Here is a 27,001-nt window from a genome sequence, read left to right as displayed (position 1 = left end):
TCACCTGCTCTTCCTGCTCCTTGGGGCTTCAAACAGCTCAACTCAGCAGCTCCAGATGGTGCAGGAGGTGGAGTCAGCATCAGGAAAGGGCTATAATATCTTATGCTTTTGACAAAACTCGCATGTCCTGTAGGGAATGACGCCCCTTCAGACACTGCTGCTCTCAAACCTGTGCTGTGATCTGCTCAAGGGACCTGACTTCTGTTATACATCCTTCCAGCTGGGAAATCATTTATTTCAGGAACCTGACTGCCTGCAAAGCCACCTCGGGCTGCCTAAAGGAGGGAAATAAAGCCACAGTCTTACCCAGCGACCAGCTGAGTGGCGACAGACCCCAGCATTGGCCAGCAGCCCTGCCCAGCCTGCCATGAAGCTCAAATCCCTCCCAGCCCAACACAAGGCCAGAGGGGCCGGGGTGCTGTTTTCCAGCCTCGGGGCATTTTACTTGTTCCAGGAGCGATCCCTCCCCCAGCCCTGGTCAGAAAGGAAAAGCCGTGGGAATGGAGCTCGACACCCCGAGGTAGGCTCACCCCCGGCCGCCGAGGAACGCTTAACTCCCTCGGCGCCGGCCGGCAGCCCGCAGCAGAGACGCCTCACTGGCAGCCCCCCGGCCAAGGGTTACAGCCCCATCCTGCTCCCCAGGCTTCCCCGCACCGCCCAGCACCACAGAGGACTCGGCTGGCTGGCCCGAGCTGTGGGGTGAGACATCTGAGGGTGGACCTGCCACTCACCCACCTTAACGCTTCCCCAGTCCACCCATCTGCCCCACCTTTCCACGCTTCCAGCCTCCACCAGCACACACGGAGCAAGCTGCAAGAGGAGAGCGCTCTCTCCATCGTTCCCCACTCCCAGAGGCTCCCCACTTAACAGAAAGATACCTTCATCATTGCGTCAAAGCACGTTTTCTCCCTTTTGCTGCCGCAGGAAAGCCGCGCTGCCATACAAAGCCTGCGGTCAGCAATCAGCCGGCATGTCAGGAGTTAAGTTAGCATTTCCATTCTCTTGACCTGCACCAACGCTGGCTGAATATCGAGCTATTCTTTGCAGCTTGATAAAGCATGAGAAAGCTGAAGGCCTCACACACTCCTCTTTTCACAGCTTGGCCCGCTGCCCACAAGCTGTCACTCCCTGGCACCCAGGGCAAAGAGAGAGACGGAGGCCAAACTGCAGGCAGCTGCAATGAATCACTCGCTCCCCCCGGTCCCCTCCTCCCCAGGGAGCTGGATCCCTCCTTCCGGCAAGGGGATAATGTCTGCCTGGCTGTGCCGGCTTCTTTCACAGAAAAAAACCACCATCCTTTCCGAGGGGGGTGGGGAGGGGGCTCCCATCGCAAGAGCTGCCGCCACAGAAAAGCGCAAAGCGGCTCCCAGCAAGGCGGAAGAATGAGGGTTTCTGCTCAGCAGCTGGATGGGAACGCACTCCTGCAAGTGTTCAGCACAGACACCACTTAAAAATCCGATGCTGGCCATTTGTCTAAATAGCAGGAAATTCTGGAGGAAGGCTCGGGCACAGAGTGTGATTTGAAGGATTCTGCTTATCCCTTCATGCCCCACTCGTGCAATATTTATTTCAAGGACTGATTCCCATTGCAGTCCCTTCTTCCACGCCCCCCCCCCCAACCTCTAGCCCAACCACCACGTCTATCCAAGCCCTTCCAACCACCACCACCTCATGTTTATTTTGGTGCGTTCCACCACACAAACTGCTTCCCCACGTTAGAGTTCATTCTTCATTTTTAACACTAAGCAGCAGAGAGAAATGCATCCAAATCTCAGGGTCAGTGGAGCCCAAGATGAAAAAGGCAGCTGAGAAGACAGAGGAACACCAAGGTCATCTCATGCGGTCCCTGTGCTACAGGCCTGAGACTGGAGAGCAAAGCCTTCACAAGGTAAATACATCAGCTGTTTGCTTTCTAAGGAAGGAGAGATGAGAGGTTGCCGTCCCAACATCACCCCTCTTCTCCACCAGCACATCCGTAACCTTCCTGTCCCCGTGCCTCATATCCCAAACAGCCACACAACACCGTCTGCCCCGCTTTCCCCCAGTAAAGTGGCCATTTAGGCTCTGAGTTCAGCGTACCCGTCTGCTGGTACTGTGCTTCAAATCCAGCCAGTGCCAGGAGGGTTTATATACATTTATCTTTTCCTGCACATGTGGGTGATGAAGGAAGAGTCGCACAGTCCCCACCCGGCAGCTGATGTGTGTTCAGACAGCCAGAAACTCATCGACTTTGTTTGGGTCACCCAAGCATTCAGAGAGAGTTTTATTATTGTTGTTTGGGTTTTCAGGGGTTTGTTTTTACAAAATCTGGAAGAGCACAAAACAAAATATAAGTCATGAAAAGAAACTGTCTTTAAAAAACAAAACCAAACCAAAAACAGAAGCAGGAAGGACCTTCACTATTCCTAAAGCTACTTTCATCACAAACTAAAGCCTTAAAAATGCTCTTTCAGGCACACAGGCTGCCAAGAATCACACGTAATCACATTCAATGCCATTTTATCACGTGCTCTGTCAAATACCGCACTACGTATGGATTTATGCCTTATGATATGCTTGTAGCACTTTGTAGGGTTTCTCTTGCACTCCTATACATCTACATCAATAAATGACTCCTCCACAACACCTGCAGCTACAACACCAGTACATTGAAAAGATTACCACACTGAGCATCTCTAAGTGTCGCAAGCACTGAAATTCAGGTTACCCCTTGTGCAAATCAAGTACAAACCACTCCCTAGCTGCACAGACACACAGTTTTGTGGTGGCAATGCCAGCTCATTCGGCATCACGCTCCTCTACCAGAAGGATCTCCAAATGCAAAGCTTAATAGAAACAGTTAATATCCCAAGCGTGGCTCTGAGCCATCTGAGCTCTGTATGTAACATAATCAGGTTCATAATGCTCAGAATAGCACTCAGGAGCCCTACTACAAACTAAGACCTCACTGTATTAAGTGCTGTGTAAGATACTTGTAGCGGTGCCGTTTTCTCTTCTGTAAAATTACTGAGCGCCATACACAGGAACCAACCCTAACCCATATTTTATAGAAGTTAAGACACAGGAGAGCAATGTAGACTTCTTCAAATGTCTTTTTTTGGCAGCTAAATCAACTCAGTATTTTCACAGACACACTGCGGGGAGGGAGGGAAGGGAACACTGAGGTTTCTCTCCGGAGCAGACGGGCAAAAGCCCAGTTCAACCCAAGCTCACTGAGGCTCTTTATGTTCCCGTTCAGTGACAGAGGTCACTTGTCGAGGGCTGAACCAGGTCTGGTTCTGGGCTGCCTGCTAAGCACGCTGGCAAGAGGATCTGAGCTCTGCCCCTCTCTGCAGTGTTTGCGTTTCTTCGGGAACACCAAAGGCCTGGAGCCCGTCCCAATGCTGCTCGCACCGCCTGTGCTAAAAACATGCCTTTTAGCTCCAAAGTAAAATTTGCTTTAAATCCCTCATGCTCTGAAGAAAGGAAGCCCGTACACAGCGTCTACGAAGAAGGTAACCACTTGCGTTTGCCAAAACACTTCATTTACGCACATTCTAATCCTTTCGGCACAGATTTCAGGATATTTTTGTACCATAAATAGAGGTTAGATCCACGTTTGAGCTGATCATCCTGTGATCCTCTTCAGGTTCACCCTGCAGCCTCTTCATCCTTCCCGAGCACCCAGGAGTCACAGCTCTTCAATTCATTGATTTTTCAGGAGGCACCAGGTCACACTGTCTGGCCTTGGGTTGATCACGGCTCATGAGCTTTCTGCACATTTCTGGCTTAGGAACCGTATGTGTTTGAAGTGAATGGAGACTAGATGCCTTTTGGCAAGACGCCCGAGGCAAAGGCCTCAGGAGAGAAATCCACCGTTTCCCAGGCTGATACAAATGGACAGGCATCCCCTCACATCAACTTTTATTCCCGATTTGTGAAAAGACCGAGGGAGCTGGCTGCTACAAGAGGGAATGCAAGAGTTGTAGGGTCCAACAGAGTTGCAAGCAGTGTACTCGATGAAACACCTTACAAGAGGAAGGAGACGGAGGCAGCTGAAGACTTAAAGAGGGGAGAGCTCTGCAGAAACAAGGCAAATAACATTGCAGAATAATCTCTTAATATAAGTTGCTCCTTCAGATCTGCACCAGCCTGGGTGCCTTGATGCTCTGAGCAAAAACGCTATATGATGGGGAGCAAGCCAGGTATGAAGGACATTCTCCTCTCAGCTAAAAAAAGCCATGGTTTCCAGCACTGTTTTGCTTTTTCTCTGCTATGTTGTTTCCCAGCTGAGAGGAATCCTGTCAGCCCATTGCACAGCACCTGACCAGGTCAGTCCTGCCTGCTGCCCCAGGGATGGCTCCAAGGGTAAGGGACAGAAGCAAAAGAGGGCACTAAAACCGTGCCTGCCAAGGCTGGGGTGCCAGCACGCTCTCCTGAGCCCAACAGAACCTGGGGGGAGGCAGGAAGAGAAGCTTTCACAAAGCTGTTTCTTAAAACAGATTTAGAAGTACACAATGAAACTGAGCAGGGTGATGGGTGAGATGGAATGAGTCCGCAGCTAACCAGTGAGACCACCATGAGGAACCGCAACCTGCAAGAGATTTTTACAGGGAAACACCGAAACAGTCACCAGCAGCCCAGCTGGGAGCTGCCGTCGCTCCATCTGTACCACTGAATGCAGTCACAACTACAGTACTGTCCTCCTCCTCTCAAGCCCCTCTTCCTTTATGAGAAGGTCATAAAGGGAACTATCTTTTCTCTGGTTTTGTGTGTGTGCCATGACTGATGAGGATCCGAAAGTCGGGGTTTTGGCAACTGAAGTAACTGCTATGAAAACATTACTGGAGATTTTGGCCAGAACAGGTGAGAAGAGCGTTCTGTCTTCTGGAAAAGGCGGTGTGTACCAAGGCAATTTGGTGCAGCAAAAATGGAAGTGCTGCTGGTGTGGTGCACGTTCCCAAGGCTGTCAGTGTGGGAAAGGGGGTGAAACCGGCTGCTGTCCTACCTGCAGTCACTCCAGAGACAAGCTGGTGAGATCTACAAAAATTCTGGTTCCCCCACAAAGGGCGGTTTCTAGGACGAGAATTTTTCATGAGAATATTCTTGTCTATTGGTTGAGTAACTTCTTTGTTCCAGACTACAGCTGAAAAAAAAAAAAGCACCTTCCTGCAATTGCTTTGCCATTCAAGACATTGTCATTGTCACCTTTCAGATGTGTAAGGGTAAGAGACAGCAGCAGCTGAGCTGCGGTAATTAGAAGGAAAGGGATGTGCAAGCCTTGTCTCACATCTCTCTGTTAAGATGCAGTTTACACTATGGCAGGTTTTACAGTCCCCAGTGAAAAGAAGCCATCTGCATCTACTCCAGCAAACCATCCTCATTCTGAACCCTTCAAATGGTTCTAGAAAAATCAGCACTGCCTCCCTTACCCTGCTTTCTATCAGGCCCAAATGCAGTCACAAACCTATTCATTCGTTTATTTACAGCAACACAGGAATGCTGGCTCTAGTCTTGTTTGCAAGACATGTACGTTTCCCATTTTATTCAAGCATCTACTGAGTTCAAAGCCTCACTGTTCTCTGTACTTGCTAAGGAGGACAGGACCAGCCCCATTCAATTCTATTCACAAGCACCCTTGCTGAGGAAAGCCAATAACTTTGGGAGAGTCTCTGCAGACTTTGCTCCACCGCTTTGCACGCTGAAGAATGGCCGGCTGGTAATCCTCTTTTCACCCCGTGAGCACAGACCCAAAGGTTTTCAGCGCTGTGAGCTCAGAAATTTCCATTTCCATTTGAGAGAGACATTTTCCTGGCAGTTCTCAAAAGATGCATTTGTAAAATAGGAAACAACCCCAAGGAATGCTAAAGCAAAGGAAGAAAGCTGTACGTGGATGGTCTTTCTACCTCAGCCAGGAAAGGAAATTCCTTCTCGGCACTGATGCCCCATGAACACAACCTACTCTGCAACTACCAAATAGCTGAGCAACACACAGTGACCGGCTGTCCACCCCACCCTGTACAAACACCCAACGTTTTACAAGGGTTTGGGTTCAGATCAGCTGAGGCAACAGCCACCAAAATCTCCAAAGAAAGAAACACGTATTTGTGTGTGCATGCCAGACAAGAAAGGAAAATAAGGGGTGCGTGTCAGATGGCTGGGACAAATTACAGAGAGGTGAAGGTGTCGGAGTGAACTCACTACAGGGAAGACACTGTGTGGGTGATTTTAACTTGTAGTCCATTGAATTTTGTTGTCTGCAAAGATAATTAGAAAAGCAAATCCACTGCCCTATCTCTATACGAAAATGTTTAGAAGTCTGCAAATCTGAAGAGGCTGAAACTTGCTTCTTTCAAGTGCAAAACATTTAGATGGCCCAAAGCCAAGTCCCAGAAAAAAGCCCTAGTCAGGAGCTCGGGAATGCCAGCTCTATTAACACAAACCAAAGCACACAAACCCTCTGGTCGGGCAGTTCACAGGATTGTCTCCCACCAAAAAACTCACTTAAAATTGCACTCTTAGAGCTGGAGCTATCATCCACCTCCTTGATTCCACGCCAGGGAAACCTCACCGAAGTCTCACTTTGGTGCTCTCCAAAGCAGCGATCTGAGCGAGCTATTTTTCTTACCTTGCTTTGGGGAATTCCTGCTTTGCATTGCTGTGAAAAGAAACAAGGTGGCTTCACGGTGCATCAGGCAGGATCCCTTCCATCACTCCCAGCTCCTTAGTAAATTCCTGAGCCCTAATAAATCAACACGGCCGCTCCAGGTTTCCTCGGCAGCTGGAACTCTGCAGCGAAGGCAAACACCTCCCCAGCTAAAGCAAACCCGGCAGCAAAGCTCCTGCTGAGCCCCCACCGCTACTGTCAAAAGGGGAACGGAGAGAGGAGGTGCAGACCATCAGGCTTCTGGCTGGCAAGAGGCGATCCAACTTAAAAACCCAGGATGGCCATGACCTACACATTCCTCCGTGCAGGCACGTGCTTGCCAAAACATTTTATCCAGCAAACACACAAAACATTTTTGCAGCAATGACCATCTTGCTCCTGATACGGTAGTTTTGCCTTTAAAAGCATTTTTTTTTAAGCATTTAGGAGACTCGTGTAAAAAAATCCTGCAAAAGTCCAGAACAAAAATAGCCCAGTTTTAAACAGCTTATAGCTTAACTCTAAAATAAACGAAGACAAAGGAAACAGCGCTGATCAGTGTGAGCAGCAGTCAGCTCAGCAGAACAAGACGACTGCTGTTTCCAGGGTTAAAGGGAGGTGTTTGGGCTGTTTCTTTTTTCCCTTCTTTTTAAACTACATAACAGAAAAGACCTGATGAAGGATTTTCAAAAAGAATTATTAGGTGGGTTGGCATACATTTATGGGCCAACCACATCTCAGAGAGAAACCAAAACAGTGTTTTTTCAAAAGCAGCACAAGGAAACAACAGAGGCTAACGTTACCCGACAAACAGCAGCCAGAGCCCAACTTCCAGCACTAACATTTGCTAGATTGCATACAAAAAAAACCCTAGAAGGGCTGCTTTAATACCCCATTTTCAGTTGCGCTTCACGAGTAGCCAAGGCAGGCCTGAACCAGCAACAGTAAAAAAGCAAAAGAGCTGACGGTCTCAAATGCTCTTACAATGGGCACAAACCCATTAAAACCTTCAAAATAAAGCTCATTTACTAAAACAAAGGCATATTCCTCTGATGCACACTGAGAGCCGGAGATTTCAGCATCTCCCACTCCCGACGGTTCTGCTGTCCCACAGGGGTGCGCAGGGTGAGCCCTCAGTGCGTGGATGGGATCAGCGTGAACGAATCCCGCGTACGTCAGACCTCATCTGTACCACAACCCCAAGGCTTCAGCTCCCAGGGCATCACCTGCAGTCCTCACTTGGGGACCACCATAAAGCGTCTTTTCCTCCCCGCTCCCTTGAAGAACCACCATAAGCAACTATTTCCTCCAAGGGAAATCTTGGTTTCCCCACACATGGGTAACAGAGACAGCAAAGCGGTGGTGGAAAACCAGCAGACCTGTCAGCAGGTGAGTGCCGGGATCATCCCCAACAAATAAACTCAGATTGGTGCGGAGATGCAGCCTGCAGAGCCTTGTGCTTGGGGGAAGACCCCCAAGTGGCAGCAGGGCATTTAAAAAACCTCGGTCTCAAGAAAGGAATCGCTGATGAATGTGTTGGGTGAAGGACTCTGACATATGTATATGTGGAGAGAGACAGACACAAAGGATGGGGGGGTTGGGGAAGTGAGACAGTGAGACTTGTCTCCAAGCCTTGTGCGTATTTTGACCTTTCAGTTAAAGATTCTTCGAAAAGGCACGGTTCAGCCCCGAGCCTGATTAGATGTCTTGGGAAAAACAGAGCACAAAGCATCACACATGAATGAGCACAGAGCCACAATATCATCTTGATATTCCCACCCATCCATATGGCCAAAAAAAAGCAAAGTTCTTCAGTGCAAACATTGGCAGCAGCAACGTGAAGCTAATGTGTTAATTAGCAGACTTCACAATCCAGCACAGGACAAAGATTGCTGATGTTGGCTGTTAGAGTCAATCAGAAGCCAAACAGAACAAGCACCACATTAGTTAACCCATTGCGAACAAAGTTAATAATTCGCTAGTTGCAAGTTTCTGGAGTGAGCAGACCAAGGTCTGTTTTCCAAACCTCTTTTCTCAGAGATATCTTAAAATGTATTTGGTATGGCAAGCTCTCCATCACTCGCAACTCTTCTCTTTATTAACGTGCAGTCTCAGCTTGGGTGTCCAGTTTAAATTCAGGGAAGCCCGCTGCCTTGCTTTACACAACATCGCAGTGAATGAGCTCAATGATGTGTCTGGTCTTTAAAACTATCAGTTAGTTTCCATCCTGTAAACAATTGCAAGTTATTCCAAAACAATCATAGGCTAAACTACAAGATTAATCAGATTTACTTCTTGTACGGGATTTTCATACTGAGTACAAGAGAAGACTAATGAAAGTAACTGAAATTACTTAAATGCAACTGGAATTTACCACTGTTCCTTGATGTGCATGGGTTTACACACCAAGTGCTTAATGAAACGCTACTTTCCTAGAAAGTTTAATCAGTAAAATAAGTACCACAAGACAGGTCAGATAGAAAGATCAGCATAACAACGAAAAAAATGTGAGAAATATAAAGATTTAATTCTGATGAGACACCTGAAGTACAAATCTCAAGCTAACACTCCTGTCGTGAACAAGATTCCTCATATCCAGGATGTGGCACTTAGACCGCATAAAACATTTAGACATGAACAAAATTTGAGAGGAAAAAAACCACAGTGATGAGAAACAATTGCATTAGTCTTGGGGTTATTTCTAGAGCACAGAAAACCAAAAATCAATCGCAGCAGGACCAGAGTCACATAATGGAAGGTGAGACCACTCCACCTTCCTGCCCACCACCGGGCGCTGGTCCAGGTCACCCACTCCCGCCGCCCCAAAACGCATTAAGTGGTGCTGGGAGATGTGCTGGTTTACGGCATCCAGCCGAGAGGCCTCTGGAGGTCGGAACGTGAGTTCCCCGCTCTCCTAGTGGTTTGCTCCAGCGGCTCCATCACTCTTTCTGGCAGCAAGGCCAGTCTAATTTCTTATTTGTTTGCCTTCTGCCTTGAGCCATTAATTCCTTCTCTGCTGGATTAAAGAGTAGCTCCTCAGAGTCAATTATGCATGTGCTTTAACCAAGTCACCTCTCAATAGCTTTTTTGGCCATCAGCAGATCAGCCCTGTCAGTCTCTCGTTACAAGGTGCTTTCTTGAGTGCTTGAGCAACCTTTCTTTTTCTAAATATCAATTTGACTGTCGTGCCCCCCACCTCCTCCCCCTTCTTCAGGGTCGCTGCTTTGGTGGAACACACAATCGGTGAACGATCAGCATCTCTGGCACACAGAAGTCCATACTTGCCCGTATCAAATGGATGTTATTTCACTAGACCCGTTTTACAGCATAACGGAGGAGCTGCCGAACTCACAGCCTGCAAAGATCGTATCAGTCAGCTAACACTCAATTATCTGACTTTGCTGCACGGAAGGAGCTTGTATCTTTCTTAGTCACCACTTAATCATTTCTCCAAAAGCTTTATGGAAAACTTCACTACCTGATCCCCATTCCGCCAAAGATTTACATGCTATTCAGCATCTCCAAGAAAGAAAATCCCAACAGATCTGTCACTTCCAGCCACGGTTTTGAGTTTGGCCTCAGCATTGCCTGCTTCTCTGCTGAATCAACATTAGCAGCGGCTTTGGTTTTACTTCCAGAACACTGAGGACCTGCTGAAAAGTGCAGAGTATAGCACTGATGCTCGCTGAAAACACCTACTAGGAATACTGCTTTCCGACGTGGCCCTAGTAATCCATGATTTCAGATGCCTCGGCCTTTTTTTTTTAATTAAATAATTATGAGGTACGCTGTTGATGTTGGCACAGATCAATTATTCATACCATTGTACAGCTCCAATTCAAACATCCCAAGAAACACATTACATGAACATAATCACCTGCTGCCGTGTTCTTACCTGGTTCTTTCCAGCTGCTCTTTCTTACTATTAACACAATCGAACCCTTCAGAGGTGTATATCCTCTCAAATATACATCAAAACCAATAACCACCCACCTCAAATCTCCCCGAAGACCCAAGTTATTCAAGATCACTGCATAAAAAGCATTAATCCCTTGTAGATATTAACCAGGCACTTCATATCATGAGGACTAGTACCTCCTACTACTAACGTTCTAGCAGGAGGCCCATTGAGTTTCCACCCCCAGCCAGCATTTCCATTTAGTGACAGTTCTCATTTTGTGTTATATGTCAAACACACACGTAAGATCCCAAAGAGCACGAGACAGAGAGGTTACGCTGTGTGCGCAGGCAGGAGGACAGGCCGAGGTTTGGGGCAGGTCGACAGCAGGAAGGGCTCTGCCCATCATACCACTCAAAAGAAAATGCCAAGGGAACAGTGTAGAATGAGACATGTGGCTTTTATCCATCCTTAACTTGGTATTTTCAAAGCAAGACACTTACTTGCCAGCAACACTAACACCTGCCTGTCAGGGACACTGTCCTCTTGGGTGAGGTCCTCAACAAAGCTCCAAGAAGCAGAACACGAGCCTGTGGAAAAGCGGCGGCGGGGAAGGCTGCCCATGGCTTTTAGCAGCAGAAAAGCCGCTCATATTTATGCATGACTGCTCAAGTGAACTGCGTGACTGCTTTTGTTGATCTGCTCTCAGCAATCTATTCTTTCAGTAGGAGGAAAACACGCTGGGACTCGGCAAGGGGAAAAAAAACACCCTGTGGACATAGTGAATGGGATAGGAAATTCCCCAACAAATTCTCTAAGTTTATTTGCAGTGATGTTCTGCATTGACTTTTCTAGCAGCTTTTTGGGACACCTTCACACATCACAGCCCAAGCCACACCACAGTAGTCATTTTGACTAAATCTACTTTAGAAATTGATTAGACCATTGATTTTTTTCATAGTTTAGACAGAGACAGAGTGACCTCTCCATCCCACAAAAAACAAAGGGAATTAACACATGCAAACAGAGTCTTCATTTGAAAGGAAGTGGTTTGCTCCCTTAGAATGGAAGTTCTGTAATACTCCTCGTTTTTTTTTCCTTGCAGTTCCCAAGAGATCAATTCTCCTTTCCACACTGGGGCTCTTCACCTTTCTATCCAGAACAGGCCAAAGGGACATGACTTCTCAGAGCATATGCAGAAGAGCAGCCTGAAGACAAACACAAGATACAGACCTTCCTATAGGTCAGTGAGTGGTAAAGAAATCAGTACCAATTTGTACAGTTACAGTTCTATTTCAGTCTTACCACAAGAGAAGCAGCATCACAGAGGACAGTTCCATAACCACAAAAAGTTTAAGGCTTTCTCTACGCAGAAAAGAGTTTTGAGATGTGTTCTTTATTAGTGGAATAACAAGGATCCCCCATGAGTTTATATTTGTTGAAACTATTTCCCTCGTGAATCACTGCATGCTTGTGATTTCTACCTGTTTAAAATAAACTCATTGCATTTTGGGCAAAGTTCCACCATTAGGACCTTGTGCCTTCTGGTGCTTCCTACCTGGTGCACTTGGGGATGCAGATTACAGTCCTGGAGCTGAACGGCCAGGTGCCATTTGTGTTTTGATGATCCAACAGGCTCTGGCAGGCTGCAGAGAACACGCAGCCTGTAATTGTCGCTGCGGCACCCGTTCGGATGACACTGTGCTGGCAGCGCTGGGAGGAAGGTGAACAGATGCACAGCCTTTCAAACATTCAGGAGGCAACTGAGACAAAGGAAAAGGATGAAACCGCACAGGTCACTCTCCCACAAGAGCTTTGCTCAGTGCAGCACCATCCTGGGACTCACAAGCTGCTAAACACCTGTGCCAGGCACAGACACAAACCCCCCATCAGCAAGAGAACATCAAACTACAAAACCACTTAACCAGAAATGTTCCAATTTATTGGGGCCATGTGAGCAGAACGCCAGCGTGCAGGTTCCTCCCAGCAGGATGCCCATCCCTGTCGTCATCTGGAAGGTAAACACTATTTACTTGTTATTTGTCTGTAGCTAATGAGTTTGACATCCATAGATACCCCGCAAGAGCTGTTGCTGTAGCAGGTCCGTGATGGTGGGGTGCTGTAGATGTATTTGAACGGTTAGCTCCAAAATAACAGGAGTCCGCGATGCAGCCATCGGCTCACCTACTCCTTCTGCTCTTTACAACCTTTGCTCACAGACTCGAACAGAGACAACTCTCCACAGTGTTGTGAAGCCCAGTTACACATTATGGAACAGCGGGAGGTCTCAATATGGGTTGTTAAGGAAACCTTCATGATGCCACCACCCTGTGTATACCAGACCACCGAGGGCAAGTAGGCGTTCTGTGTTTTATGGACAGAAAACGCATTTACAAGGTTCAAGTATCCAGAACACAGTATTGTTACCATAACACACAGGAATAGTTTTAAAATACAATGAGCAAGAAAGCATGATTGTCAGAACTACCCCAGAAGCTTTCGGATTTGTGGTGCTCGGCTGAGCCACTGACACCCCTTTTTCCTTCTCCTGCAGATCAGGTCAGCGTTGAGAAGGGCCATGGGGATTCGGACACTATGAGGACAGAGACTTGACTGTCCCAAACCCAGAAAAAGAAGAACAGGCTAAATGGCTCTTTCATCTGTTCCTATGCAGCTGCTCATACGGTCACAGTGCCGGCACACACAGGCCCTGCTGCCCATCTCTGCGGATGTGGAGAGTGACCTTGCAGGTCACTGCTCCCTCGGTACCGCAGAGAACAGGGACAGCGTCTGCAGGACAGCTGCTCTTCCTCGCTGCTCCTTTTTCTTTAGCTCTACATCACCTCAGCAGCTCTGGGCACAGAGCACAACTCCAGCACAGGGACTCCAACCGCCTGTTACAGTGGCCAAGGAGCGCGGTGTCACCAGGGGATGGCAGTGCCACTGGGACTGCTCTGCCTTCTCAACAACTCACCCAGGGCCATCTTGTCACTGCACATGCACCTCTGTTGGCTGTTAACACATCTGGAGAATATTTGCTGGTTGTACACCCCCCGAAAGACAGGAAACATCTAGGCTGAGGAAACAAAGAATCAGTAAGAATCATTGCCACTCATCACAGTGACAGCAGTGCCCCCGAAGTCACAGTCGTGCAAGGGAACATCTCCTCATTGTAGCCACGAGAAAGCTCCACTGACACGCAGGTTAATCAGCAAAAAGCCTTCGTGATATTTGCCTTAAATCCCTCTCAACAGTTGCAGGTTGGCAGGAACTGGGGCTGTTCAGCCTGGAGAACAGGAGCTGAGGGGAGACCTGATCGCTGTCTACAACTGCCTGAAGGGAGGTTGGAGCATGGAGGGTGTTGGTCTCTTCTCCCAAGTAGCAAGTGATAGGACAAGAAGAAATGGCCTCAAGTTGTGCCAGGGGAGGTTTAGATTGGATATTAGGAAAAAATTCTTCACGGAAAGGGCTGTCAGACATTGGAACAGGCTGCCCAGGACAGTGGTGGAGTCACCATCCCTGGAGGGGTTTAAAAGGCATTTAGACAAGGTTCTTAGGGACGTGGTTTAGTGCTAGAGTTAGGTTAGGTTATGGTTGGGCTCGCTGATCCTGAGGGTCTCTTCCAATGGAAATGATTCTGTGAAATACAATCCCAAATACATTTCAGCTAAGCAAGGATCAGAACGTCAATTCACCAATGCCTTACTCTCCCTAGGTCCTTCAACATTTCTGCAGTCTCATTTCAGTAATTTCCCTCAAAAATGCTAAACTAGCTAAAAAGAGTTTGCAGATCAACAGAGCCCCCTGTTACTACTTCTCTGTTTCCCATGGTGGCACACACAGCTCCCACGCAATTAATTAATCTGCACTCCTGTTTTACCATGCTCTTGGGCAGAATCATCCAGCAATGGACTGCAAGCTGTATCCAAGAAGTTGAGCAGTATCTCAATAAGGATCAAAACATTGATGGCAGCGGGATTCACAAGTCCAGGAACTGCATCTGCACTAGAGGTCTCACTTGTGACCACACTGAAGGTAGGAGACAGTGTAGGACAGGTGAGAATTGCTCATGACTCTGGTATGTAGAACACAGCAGACAGATGAGGCCAGAAGAGTTATGGAAAAGCTCTCACATAAGATAATTTACTATTAGGTAATTAACTAACAGGTGTTTTAAGAAGGCTACATTGACGCAAAAAGTCTTGGGATCAAAGCTGAAGGTGCTAAAGAGAGAGTTTCTTCAAAGCCATTATCTCCAAGGCGTCCAAAACCCTACACCAGATTCAGCAATACCATTATTTCTGACAAAGTCTGGTCTGGCAGGCACAGGAGCATCTCAGGAGCCCTGGTTCCTGTGCTGCAAATTCTTGTCATCTGAAGGGCTTCCAGCTGAGCACGGAGCACTTGCAGGGCACTGTCAGGAGCACATTCTCAAGCGTTTGCTTGGCCAGCTGTTCCCAGAGGTTGGCAGGTCTTTATGGAGGTCAGAGAGCCCAGAGGCTCCGCAGTGTATCAGACCTCTGGGGCACAGAGGGATTTCTGTAAGCAACAGAGGGACTCGAGAGTGCACATCACTCAGGAGTGGGGGTCAGAGAGGGGAGAGAGGCTGCGCTCCAACTCTTAGGGCTCCCCACAAGGAACAGGGAGGTCCCCTAACCGAACCGTGAATCGCCGCGGTACAGCGGAGCTAAAGGAACAGAGACTGAAACAAAAAGAATTTTGAAAGAGGCATACACGGGCAGAAGCCTTAAGCTGAAAACGCTACTTGTACGTAGTAATTTTCAGAGTTGTTATAATAGAGTAAGATGTCAAATATACCCATTCTGTTTATAGAACGACATGCAATTTAGTCAGAAAACTAGTTTCATCAGCATAGACCAATGCTTGAATGCAATCAAATTGTCCACCTGCGCAATTCCAGGCACAACTACCCTCCTGCCATGGTAGAGCTGCAGGAAAGGGCAGGACCCAAAAAAAGATCACAAGAAACACCGTATTCGCCTCCTGGTAACTTCAGCAGCAGCGTGAATCCATCGCTGCAACCCAGCTGACAGGCAATACTACATGATGCTGAAATGAACCAACACGCATACTTTTTCACTGGAACCCAGAGGCTCTAAAGGCAGCACTGCCTTTAAATTCAGAATTAAGGAATAGTGCAAAAGAGAATGAAAATGGTGATGACTTGAAATTCTCTGCACCTGCAGATATAATGCTCGCTAGCAACGGTAATCATGTAGTTAATCCTTACAGCTGTGTAACCCGATGGCTCACCACATATTGTAGGTAGGTATTTAGAGCAAACATTCACACAATTCTGCTACTCCAGCCCCCGATATAGAAGCAGCAGCCCAGCTAAACTAACACCAGAAACAAAGATCCACCTACAGCCCCTCTGACATAGGGACAAAAGACTTCCCATGTGAGATGGGACAGGAACAGATACAAGTAGCAAGATAAAATTACAACATTCAGATACTTCAAGAAGGGAGAGGAGTTATCATTTCCTAAAAGGGAGCAGCTATGAAGCTGCAGGAATTTAGAGAGCAGAGGCTGGGGAAACTCAACCCACCAGCCCCACACTGTTCTGTAGTCAAACTTCAAAGCCAAAAGCAATGAGAAATCTCACACGTTTGCCAGGCGCAGGATAAGTGTTCCTCACAGTACTCGCAGTGTTTATACTGCAAGTAAATAACTAAAGTTCACATGCTATTAAAGTCTGGCATCTGGGAATTTCCTTGGGACCTCTATCATTTGAAGACTCACATTTTGATCAACATCTAAAGTTTTCCTACCAGACCACGCTCACACAAAGTTCTTTTCTACATCATTTCCCCCCCGCTTTTCTTTCTTGGGGGTGGCAGGCAGGATTTGAAAGCAAAGTTCTGACATTAAATGTAGGATGTTAGAAATCATTCTAAAAAAAACAATTAAAAAAAAATCAAATCCACCTAAACCGAGACCATTTGTTTCTTCTTCTCCCCCCACCCCACACACTGGAAGGCAGTGCTTACTTCTAGTTAAAGAAAAGGAGACCTAAATTGCTTCCTGCAACCTCAAAATAGCTCCGGTGTCTTAGTTACTACTTGGCTAAAAAGAATTATTAGCAGGGAAAACAAGTCCTCCACATTTATTACTCAAGCAGCTGGGGAGAAAAAGCAGAGCCGTGAAGAGATCAGAGCAAAGCCCTGTGGTTCCTCCACGAGTCGAGGCTGCGTGTCCGTACAGGTCGAAACATCCTGCTTCGTGTTTTTGCACCTTTGCAGCTTAGCAAGTCTGAGCTCCAGCGACTACAACCCAGGCCAGGGGCACATTTTGATTATCACCATAGCAAACTGTAGCAGGAGGGCAGATCCTATGTGCTTCTAGTTCACAAAAATCCCTCTAAATGGTTTTTAGAGACTTCCTAGACTCAGTGTGCTGGGGTAAGGTCTTTGGGCTCTCACGTCAGTGCTGGATCGAAGACTGTGCAACACGAGATTACTGTTTCCCGATTTAATTAAGCACCTACTCTGCCTCCTGGAACAACACAATAAGGTCTCCAGAGCGTGCTCATTCTCCTGACATCTCCAACACTTGTCCCTGGAAAACACATGCAAGGATTTTCTAAGAATTTTCTTCCAGCGCCAAGACCAAATCAGACAATGCTTAAGTAATGATCAATATGAATCTTCCCTAAATACATCATCAAAACCATCAGGCCATTAAAGATACTGCTGATAACAGCACGAGGAAAATGATACCAGCACAATGAAAGACCAGCTGGCACATTCCCACAAAGGCAGAAGCAGCCCTCCTGTGGCTTTGATGAACAGCAGAAGATGAATCCTTATAGATACAGTAATCCTGCAACCAGATACTCACGAGAGCCGCAAATAAATGCGAATCAAATCCAGGGCTTTTACAGACTGTGGGGAATGCAAAGGGGAGTCAGCAGAACGCACCAGCTTTCCAGCACTCGGAGCACAAAGACATTTCACTGATGATCCAGGTGAGCGAGAAGGGCACCGGTCCAACCTCTGCTTCCTGAAACCGGCTCGTATCTGGAGGGCTAATTCTTCCACTCAAGCAGGCAGGCTCATGCCTCCTCTGACTGCTACCACCCTGCTCAGCTTGCGAGCTGGGATGAATCAAAGTCCTATAATCTTCCTCCAGGATGCCCTTATGCAAGATTGGGAGGGTTCGGCTCAGAACTTGGCTACAACAGCCAATTTGAAGTTTCAGGGGAAAAAAACCCAACAGCTACAAATAAACAAACACATGAATGGAGAGGCCACCAGGGAGGAGGAAAAACTGAAATCCTTGTGAGTTTGCTGTGAGAGGCAGCAGGAAGGACTGAGACAGAGAGGAAGGTGACAGAAGAGAAATAACATGTATCTGACTGATTCAGAGGTAAAGCTTTTACCAGAAAAAATACCACGCATTTGTGGGAAGTGGCTGGTCCACCTTCTTCCAAAGTCCCCTTCATCCACTTTTTTCCCTCCTCAGGTGACAGTAACGCATAACGCACTTCCTCTACTGAAAAAGCTACCATGTCCCCCTGTACACTGCTGGCTACATGAACCTCCCCAGAAAGCAAACAGCAACAGTGGAAGACAGCAAGGGCAGTTGCTTTTGTTGCAGTTGAACCTGGGTGGGTTGTTCTTCCCCCGGAGCACACCCGAGGTAGAGCTGGCACCGCTTGCTTGTCAGGCAGGCTGTCCAGGCACACGGGGCCACCCTCGGCAGCAACACTCGCTTTCCAGCCTCGTCCAGCCCTCGCTGCCAGGAAAGCTCAAGCGTGCCAGCAGCAGCGCTCGCAGGAACAGCCCAGCTTTGCACGAAGCCTGGCACCGCCGCGAAGGGAACGGCTCCGCGCTCCTCGCAACCCGCTGTCAGCTATTCCCTCTGCCCTTATATGGGAACATCCCGTGGCCCCGCCGGGAATACGATGCTGTCGGCGGACGGGAAAGGTAAAGCAACACCTGAGCTGTCAGCGCACGAGGACAGAATGTTTCTTTTCTGAAAAGCAAGCGGAGTCTGGGAGCTGTCAGCTGCTGACAGTCTGCGCCCACCTTCCTCTAAGGGAGTTATGCCAGTAATTTTAATCTTATTAAATATCACTAATCGTATTACTAACCTAACTCTTTTCACATGTTGGAAGAAATTTAAAGAGAAAATTCCATATATGACCGCGCTGTGTTCAATGCTTTCTGGCCAAATCTCCACTCGGGGCAAGTTCCTGGCTTGCAGATTGCAGTTCTGCTACACACAGGTGTGGACGAGCATGGAAACAATCTGCTCAGCACCACATTACCAGCGAGTCCCCTTCCCTGCCAGATTCTTCTCTGTCCATAACCTGCTTGCTTTCTTCTCCTGGAATTCTGCGCACCATTCCCGGCCTCTCTAAGTGACCCTATTAAAAACCCTGCAATTCCATGCATGGTTTGTAACAATCACAGGGAAACACCAGTTTCCCCATTAGAATGCAAAACCACATAGCACAACAGCTCAGCGCATCGGCTTTCTCGAGTGCCTCCATCACTGGCTCAGCTCCCAGCGTCACACACAGACACATCGTTAATGTAACGCTCATCAATTTCTGCATTTTATGTGCAAGGCGTCACACAGGACTCCTGTGACCCCCCCTTCAAGAAGTGAGACCAGAAAGGAGCAGACCTCAGTCAGCACTCCACTGTACACAGAATAAAACCCTTGTTTAGTAAAATACTGACCCCGCTGTTTTACAACACTCAGAATTGCAGCCCCTTTCTTTGCAAGTCCCGCAGCAGTGCGGATATTCTCTCAGGACTACTCCTGTTCCAGGCTGCTGCCTTGAGATAAAGCAGCAGTCACAGAAAGTTTAGGTTTGAGAAAAGAAAGATCTCAAATTGCACCGATGTAACAGAAAACACACCTGCTCAGGGGGCCCAAACACTTGCTGCAAACTGTTGAAAAGGAATGTGTTCAAGGTGGAAAATGAGCTCTCCAGAACAACAGGACTTAACCACCCGCTCTCAGTACAGACAGTAAAATCCGTGCTGAGGGGGAAAAGGTGAACACATGGCCTTCCTGAAGTTAAAGGTATTGTGTTTCTCAGAAAGCCACCTTCTAACATTTTTTGCTGTTGCTGGAAAAATCATTGAACAGACTGAAAAAGGCAGACAAGTCAGCCTCATCCAAGTTAATAATTTAAATGTATTTGTAAGTTAGCAAAACAGATTTAATTATTAAGCAGCTTTGCTTTCTGTAAAGGCAGTTATTGCTACCTCTGAGGATGAAGTTTCAGGAATATGATGACACTGACTTGTAATGCTATTTTTTTAAACATTGCCTGACTCCAGCCGTTATTTACTGCTGCACCATTCACTACTCGCTCTCAAACCCTGGTATGGAGCTGCTCCCTGAAGACACTCGAGTCATTTATCTGATTTTTGCTGATTAAAAAGTTATCCTGAGCTCCTCAATTAACGAAGTCCCCGAATAACTTCTGGCTGCATTAAAGACTTCTCAGCAGTCTTTGAAAACCGCATCCACATCACACCCGAACACAACACTCCAGCACCGGCCCCACAACCGCACGGCACAGGTGAAAAACTCTTTCACAATTTGAACATCAATTAAAGACCCACGCGTAATATTTTCCACGTTTCACACTGGGTGTTGCACTCCCAAGAGCGGGGCGAGGACCGGGCGGTCTCCGGCCGTGTCGGAAGGGCTGCCCGGTCCTGGCCCCGCCACCCGCCCGGTGCCGTCCCCGCCGCTCCGCTCCGAACGCTGCCAAGGTCGCGGTGGCCGCAGCCGGTCCCGCTAACCCGGCACTCCCCGCCCAGCAACCCCGTTTCACCGCCGCTCGCTGCCCAGCGGGGGCGGCTCCGGGCTCGGGGGTTACCCTGCCCACCGGAGCCCCCCTGGCTCGCCCCGCCCGGGAAGCCTCGCTGAGCCGCGGCCCCGCCGCTCCAGAGGGGCCGCGCCCATCCCCCCATACACAGACAAAGCGCGGCCCCCGGGCGGCACCTGCCGCCGGCCGCTGACCCCCGGTAACGCGCCGCCAGCGCCCCCCGGACACGGCAGGAGGCGGAAAGCGGCGGCCCTTGCCCCCCCGCGCCGCGGGACCCCCATCCGCGCCTCCCCTCACCTGCCGCGGCGGCCGCCCCACTCCGCTCCCGCCGCCACCGAGCAGCGATCCCGCACCGAACCGCGGGCCCACCCCCCGCCGCGCGCCCGCCACACCCCGCCCCGCGGGGGCACGCGCCCCCTCGCCGCCACGCCCCTCTAGGCCCGGCTCCTCCAATAGCAGCCGGTCGCCCCGCAGAGGCCACGCCTTCCCGGCCGCCCCACCCGATAGGGGTCGGCTGGCCCGCCCCCACGCTCTCGGCCAGTGGCGAGATCCCATTGGCTGCCGCCGGCGGGGCGTGGCCGCAGCGCGCTCAGGGCCGCGGGAGACGGAGAGGGAGCCGCAGCCGCCTCCGGGCCGCGCTCCCCGCTCCAAGGGGCGTCAGCCCGAGCTCCTGGCGGACCAGGGGCCGCGGCCGCCTCAGGACAATGAGCCGCTGCGCTGGACGAGTCAGCACGAAGCCGTTGCCGTACGAGGCCTGGTGAGGCACCTGGCTGCGGCGGGTGTTCTGGGTGCTGCCGACAAAAGAAGTGGCAGATGCCAGCCGGGCAAACTGCTGCTGCAGAGGTGTTTGCAGCCAGTGTTGAGAGCTAGACTAAAAACTATATATTCCATATATGTACACTATATATATATATTTGGGGACACACTTTTTATCAGAGCCTGTTGCAACAGGACAAGGGGCAATGGTTTTAAACTAAAGGAGGGGAGATTCAGGCCAGACATGAGGAAGGAATTGTTGCCCCTGAGTGCGGTGAGAGCCTGGCCCAGGTTGGCCAGAGAGGTGGTGGATGAACCATCCCCGGAGACATCCCAGGCCAGGCTGGACGGGGCTCTGAGCAACCTGAGCTGGTGAAGATGTCCCTGCTCATGGCAGGGGTGGCACTGGGGGAGCTGGGAAGGTCCTTTCAACCTAAACTGTTCTGTAATTCTGGAAGAAATCGCAGCGTTTCTCTTCTCTGAATTTCATAGCAATATAACTTTGGTTTGACAAGCCTTTGTCTTCAGCCAAGAGGTGTGGGTGATTGGGAATCAACGGCGGTGCAGCACACACAGGGAGCAAAATCTGATAGCAAAACCAGTTTCCACTTAGGAATCATCCTGTACAAACACAGCGCTGTTCCCACTTGCAGAGTATGTGGGAACCAGGACATTAGCAGGATTCAAGAATGTGACAAAAGCGTAGTTATCTCTAGTTAGAGAACAGTGAAGAACATACCATTCCGGCTGAAAGTCAGTGCAGACAAAAGCATCATAAAGCAGAAGCACCTGGAGTAATATGTGTAATATAAACCAATTGCTGGTTTTGTGATTTTTATTCCTCCGAAGCTGGAAGGTCCAGTCATGAGAAAAGCAGAGGCTGGTGCTGTGTATAACAGACAGAGGCATTACTTGCCCCCAAGAACTGATTGCATAAAAACCTCTCTCTGAATTAGTTCTGTCAGTAAAAGCTCTACAGACAAACAGAATTAATGCTCCCATTTTTCTTGCTGACACTGTAACTTCTGTGTTCTCCAGATGTGCTGCTCTCTGTTCTGTTGTTGATCAGCAAATGTACAGTTATTCTAACAACTGACTTGCTATCTACGCACAGTGACCAACTCTATTTACTGAATACAATTACACAGCCCAGTGCCCATTTCCCTGCTGAGCTGAGTGCCAGATGCTCGAAAACCCCAGACAAAAGATGAAGTTGTGCCTTTATCACTTGGCCACAAATTCTGTGTGGAGAAAGAGGAGACACCTGAGGACATGCAGAAGTGATACAGTAGCTGTAGGTCAAAGCAGACTCCGAGGAAAAGGGAACAGGCACTGGCCAGGCTTGTGCAAAGGACAGAATTAGCTGTGTGCCGGGGTGCCCATCACTTGTTTTTTGGGTAGATGAAGCTGCAGAGCTCCACTCAAGACACAAAGCTGCTCTGAAAGTCTGAATCAGGCTTCCCTCCCACGTGCATTTCTGGCATTTCAGAGGAACATAGTTGGTACAAGTCCCATGTTCAGAAGTATCATTAAACATCTACTCTTTTTGTTACAATCAATCAGCCTGTCACACTCCCACCCTGGCCCAAAAAGCAACTATTTTATGAGGAAAAAAAATGTCTGAAAGTTTAGAGATGCTGAACAGTCCCCAGGATCTGGCAGCACAATCACAGTCCCCCAGAGGAAGGATTATTTCAGAGACAGATGCCAGATGCCTCTCTGGACCTTGGCTCCTTGGCACTCTTATTCTGGGGCGTCCTTGGGACCCACTGTATGCCTGTAAGGACCCCCATCAGATGACCCCTTACTTCTCTCATCACACAGAGCAAAACCCCATCCCATTACCACACCCAACCCACTGAATTGCTCTTCAGGTTAGAGCTCACTGAACAGAATATTATCACCTCACCATATGATCAGAGACATTTTAACTGCACTCAAACTGCTTCCACCAAAATCCAGTTCTGGTGACTAAGTGTTAAAAAACCCCAAATTCTTCTTTGCTCCAACACATCCCTGACTCAAAACACTAATCCCCTTTGTGCCTTTTCTCCAGAGCCAGTCCCAACCTGCAGCCCCTTCCATCTGGTAAAAAACATCTGCAAGCTCCACTTTAAAAGGAGCAAAAAGCAAATTCTCCTCCTGTCCATGGCAGGGTCTGCCTTGGGAGCAGTGTGAGAAGAGCTTCTGGGCACTTGAAGGACGTTCTAGTGCCTCCCTCCTACCCCTCTCACTGCACTTAAAGCCCTCTGGAGTGACCAGGGTATCATAAAATCACCACAGGATCACACGTTCCCTCTGCAGGGAGGAGATTTGATCAGTCTGCACAAAAATCTTCTGCAGTTCTTAAAAATGAACTAGAGAAAAAACTAGTTATCAAACATCACACAGCTGGAAACTGTGTTACACACAGAACAAGCATTGAGGAGCAAATTTAAACAGTTTCTGATTTCCATTTGTTCAGAAGCCTTTTTTTAATGCATATGTAAATCCATAAAGGATCCTCCTCTACAAAAGCCCTTGTTCGTGGCTGGTTCTAAGCAGGTTAGCTAAGTTTCTTACGTAACTATTACGATAATCACAAGGCTAGCAGCTGCTTATGCTCCTTTTGATTTTCTTCTCACTCTTCGTCCTCTCCAAGCAGGAGATGAGATGGGTTAAGAAAGTCACGAGGGATATCTGAATACTGTCTGTAGCTTCTGGGAATAAACTGCATTTAGAGCAGTAATTCAGGGACCAACAGGAGGCTGACTACATCCACCCTGCTTGAAACCTGACTCTCTTGCTTTCAAGTTTTCAGTTTGTCAGAACATTTAGAAATGGCATGAAGGTTTTCATTACCCTCAACTGGGCACCTCCAGGTTTGCTAGCAGCAGGCTGTTGGCGTTTAGGGATCTGCTTTTGAACGCGCCTCAAAAATAGTGTGGTCTGAACCCAGCGTCCCAGAACCTGCAGGAACAGAGTAAGAGCCTCTCTTGTCACGCACCGATTTGCACAGGGTTACTTTTCTTTCAGTGAGACACAGCAAAACAAGCTCAGGATGCTTGTGACAATCCCTTTATCTTGGAGCTCTGTGGCCCAAGCATTTGCACGACATGTCCAGTGTCATAATGAACAAGTTTTCCAACATTGCATGTGGGGCTCCAGCCACAGATTATCACGATCACCCTCACAAAGACCAAGAACTGGATGTATTTGATGGAGCAGATTATATACACAAAATAATACGGAGGGTTGGGTGATCAGCTCACTGAATCAACATAGATGATGTGTTTTCTTTTTTTAAAAAAAAAACAAGTATTGAAGCACAGGAAAGTTCCTGAGAGCTTGTGATATGCCAGTATTTCAATAAAATAATCTTTAATGGGCCAGCTTGCTTCAGGCAAACTCACAGGAAGGCCAGTGGAGGCTGCAGCCATTTAAAGGCTCACAACAGAAGCCTGCAAGGTTCTGTGAAAAACAGCCTTCAAAAAAACCTCCTTACAGTATTTCAAAATTGGTCAAAAAGTCACTTTACAAATTTGATTCTGAAAAATAATTACTAAGGCGATAGCTTTAGGATCACGCTTTATTGCAGCTGTGCACACACGTGCTCTCCCTCTGTCCTGGTGCCCAGCGCCACATGGCCTGTAGTAAACTGAGCAATTATTTTCCCAGAACAACAGTTTCTCATCCTGCTATAACTTGCACTATAGTATAACCTGCACTAGGATGACTAGGGCATCAAATTATCCATAGACTCTCCCCCTTTATTAAAAAAAAAGCACTGAAAACAGTATAGTTTGAAACTCTTCATTGAATCCATCCTGCCCCAGGACAGAATCTGTCTGTATCTGTACCAAACCTAGTGATATTTGTCTAAACCATTCTTAAAAACTTCCCACGATGGAAACTCTAAAACCTTCCCACAACCATAATTGCCTGAAGTCTTAATTCTCCTTAAAAAGAAAAACTGTGGCCCAGCTGTTTTTTGCTTTATTAAAGCTCACACCTTCTTAGATTATCCACCAAGTGCCAAACACCAGAAATTGCACTCCTCTCTGTTTTATGAGGAAGGTCACAAATATAACTTGCTAGCAAAAATCTGGCAATAAAATACAGTTCTAAATATATTCTAGACAAACCCAGCATTGTCTCCCTTTTCTGAGCTTGTGAACCTCACACCTACTGTAAATCACAGTCCTGCTTCTGAAGTAAATGGGATATCTCTACCACTCCTCAGCTCCTTAAAGATGGAAATATTTGTTTTTAGAAGATACTCTGTGAAATAAACATCTTTTGCAAACAGACAATGATATCAACGGGAGCACCTGCAATTTCTCACCAGGATGTTGGAACATGCAAAACTCTAGTGTTAATGAATAAATATATATATCCTGATTGTGACACCACATATAATTGGTTTTGTCCTGTATTCATAAGTAATATTTGCTACTTCTTTCATGAGTGGAAGGAATGGCAACTTTGCTCTTGAATACCCCTACTGTTAGAAGTCTGCGGTGACCGCATTAGGAGTTATTTCCACGGCCGCCAGGCTGTTTGCTTTTGAGTTACTCGTGGTTTCTCATGGAGCAGTAAGAACTCAAAATAACTCAACACGGGCCAAGCTCAGGCCACTGCCACCCCTTTTTCTATAGTTAATGCCTGTCAAAAGGCTTCCTGTTGCTATTACTATGTTCCCTCTTTAACTTATATTCCATGTCTTGATTGATAGTGGAATTAGCTTCAATCGATCCCAGCACTGATACACAATGCCTAGGTCAGTCCCTGGCCTCACTAGACCTGTACAAACTATCGCAGCCACCGTCCCTCCTGCCTGACGAGTGTTTGGGACACAGGCCTGGCTGAGCCATCCTGCCCAGAGTGGGCTTTGCTCACAGAAAGAGCAAGAACTGAAGTCTCGAAAGGCTTTAGCAGGCAGAATTTTCTTGTTGAGGAAAGCTTCAGCTGGGAGACCTCATTTCAAAAGCAAAATTCAACTAATTATTATAAACTTCATTAATAATTCATAGGTACGCAACATATAACCTTTTAAAAAAACATAACAACAACAACAACCACCCCCCCAAAAAAACCTAGAATAGCCCAGAAGACCACAGGCAGTTACCTATTCATTTAACCATGGCTGAATCATCAGGAAACATGTGCTTGGTGTAAATCACTGTCAGTACTGCAAAGCTACCTGAACTACTGTGAGCAAACACATCTGTACAGTTGTGCTGGTTTTGTTCAAATATGTGTATTTGCCACCTGTGTTACCATAACAAAGATTTAACATGAAGTACTGAACAGATTATGTGTATAGTCGGTGTTTTAGTGTCTTCCTGGATATCACCTTCAGCTCGCGGAAGGTACAGCTGCTCCTGCTGCAGCCGCGCCTTCTGGCTTTGGGGTACACGTGCGGCACCGCGCCAAACTACACACTTAGATCGTTCCCACAATGGAGTGATGATTAACCCAGAATTGAGGGAATACACAAATCTCCCCTCCTAATTATTATATAGATAATTAATTATGTCTTTTTTTTTTTTTCCTAATTGAAATTATTGTGCTGTCACTTCACACACGAGGATTTCACGGAAGAGCAGAAATAAGAGTACCTCAGTAATCACTTGTGAGTTCTGCCAGCTCTACACACAGAAGCTATTCCTGAATCTTCCAAACTCCCTCCACAGGCTGAGATCCAGTTATTCTCATCTTCAAACACATCACACCATCCATCCAGCTCTTCTCAAATTTCAGGTCACGTATTTCAAACTCATTTATCACAGATCTGTTTGCTACTGTTCCCATCGACTGATTTCTTCCTATAGCTCTAGGTAATGTTACAGCTACCTGCCATCAAACATTCTTTAAACGGGTAAAAAGCAGATCTCTTCAGGACAATAAACAACTCCTGGGC

The 27,001-nt window shown here is 47.7% G+C and overlaps 1 protein-coding gene across 5 annotated transcripts in view; it reads right to left on the bottom strand.

The window, feature by feature from the left end:
- PLXNB1 (plexin B1) overlaps positions 1-20,721 on the bottom strand; it is an 82,198-nt gene extending 61,477 nt beyond the window's left edge. For 2 of the 5 annotated variants that reach the window (XM_065845192.2, XM_065845190.2), the window contains exon 1: positions 20,641-20,721. The gene's annotated coding sequence lies outside the window, so the exon portion shown is untranslated. Of the gene's footprint in view, positions 1-878; positions 1,039-2,079; positions 2,160-6,607; positions 6,682-20,640 lie in introns of those variants that run through there. The other 3 variants (XM_071812954.1, XM_071812956.1, XM_071812955.1) reach the window with 3 other exon arrangements.
- Between the last annotated feature and the right edge of the window lie 6,280 nt (positions 20,722-27,001).

Source organism: Patagioenas fasciata, chromosome 10 (assembly GCF_037038585.1).
Source record: "Patagioenas fasciata isolate bPatFas1 chromosome 10, bPatFas1.hap1, whole genome shotgun sequence".
In the NCBI taxonomy this organism is placed as follows: domain Eukaryota; kingdom Metazoa; phylum Chordata; class Aves; order Columbiformes; family Columbidae; genus Patagioenas; species Patagioenas fasciata.
Note: the sequence above shows the minus strand (reverse complement) of the source record. Positions and strands in the feature narration are given on the sequence as shown.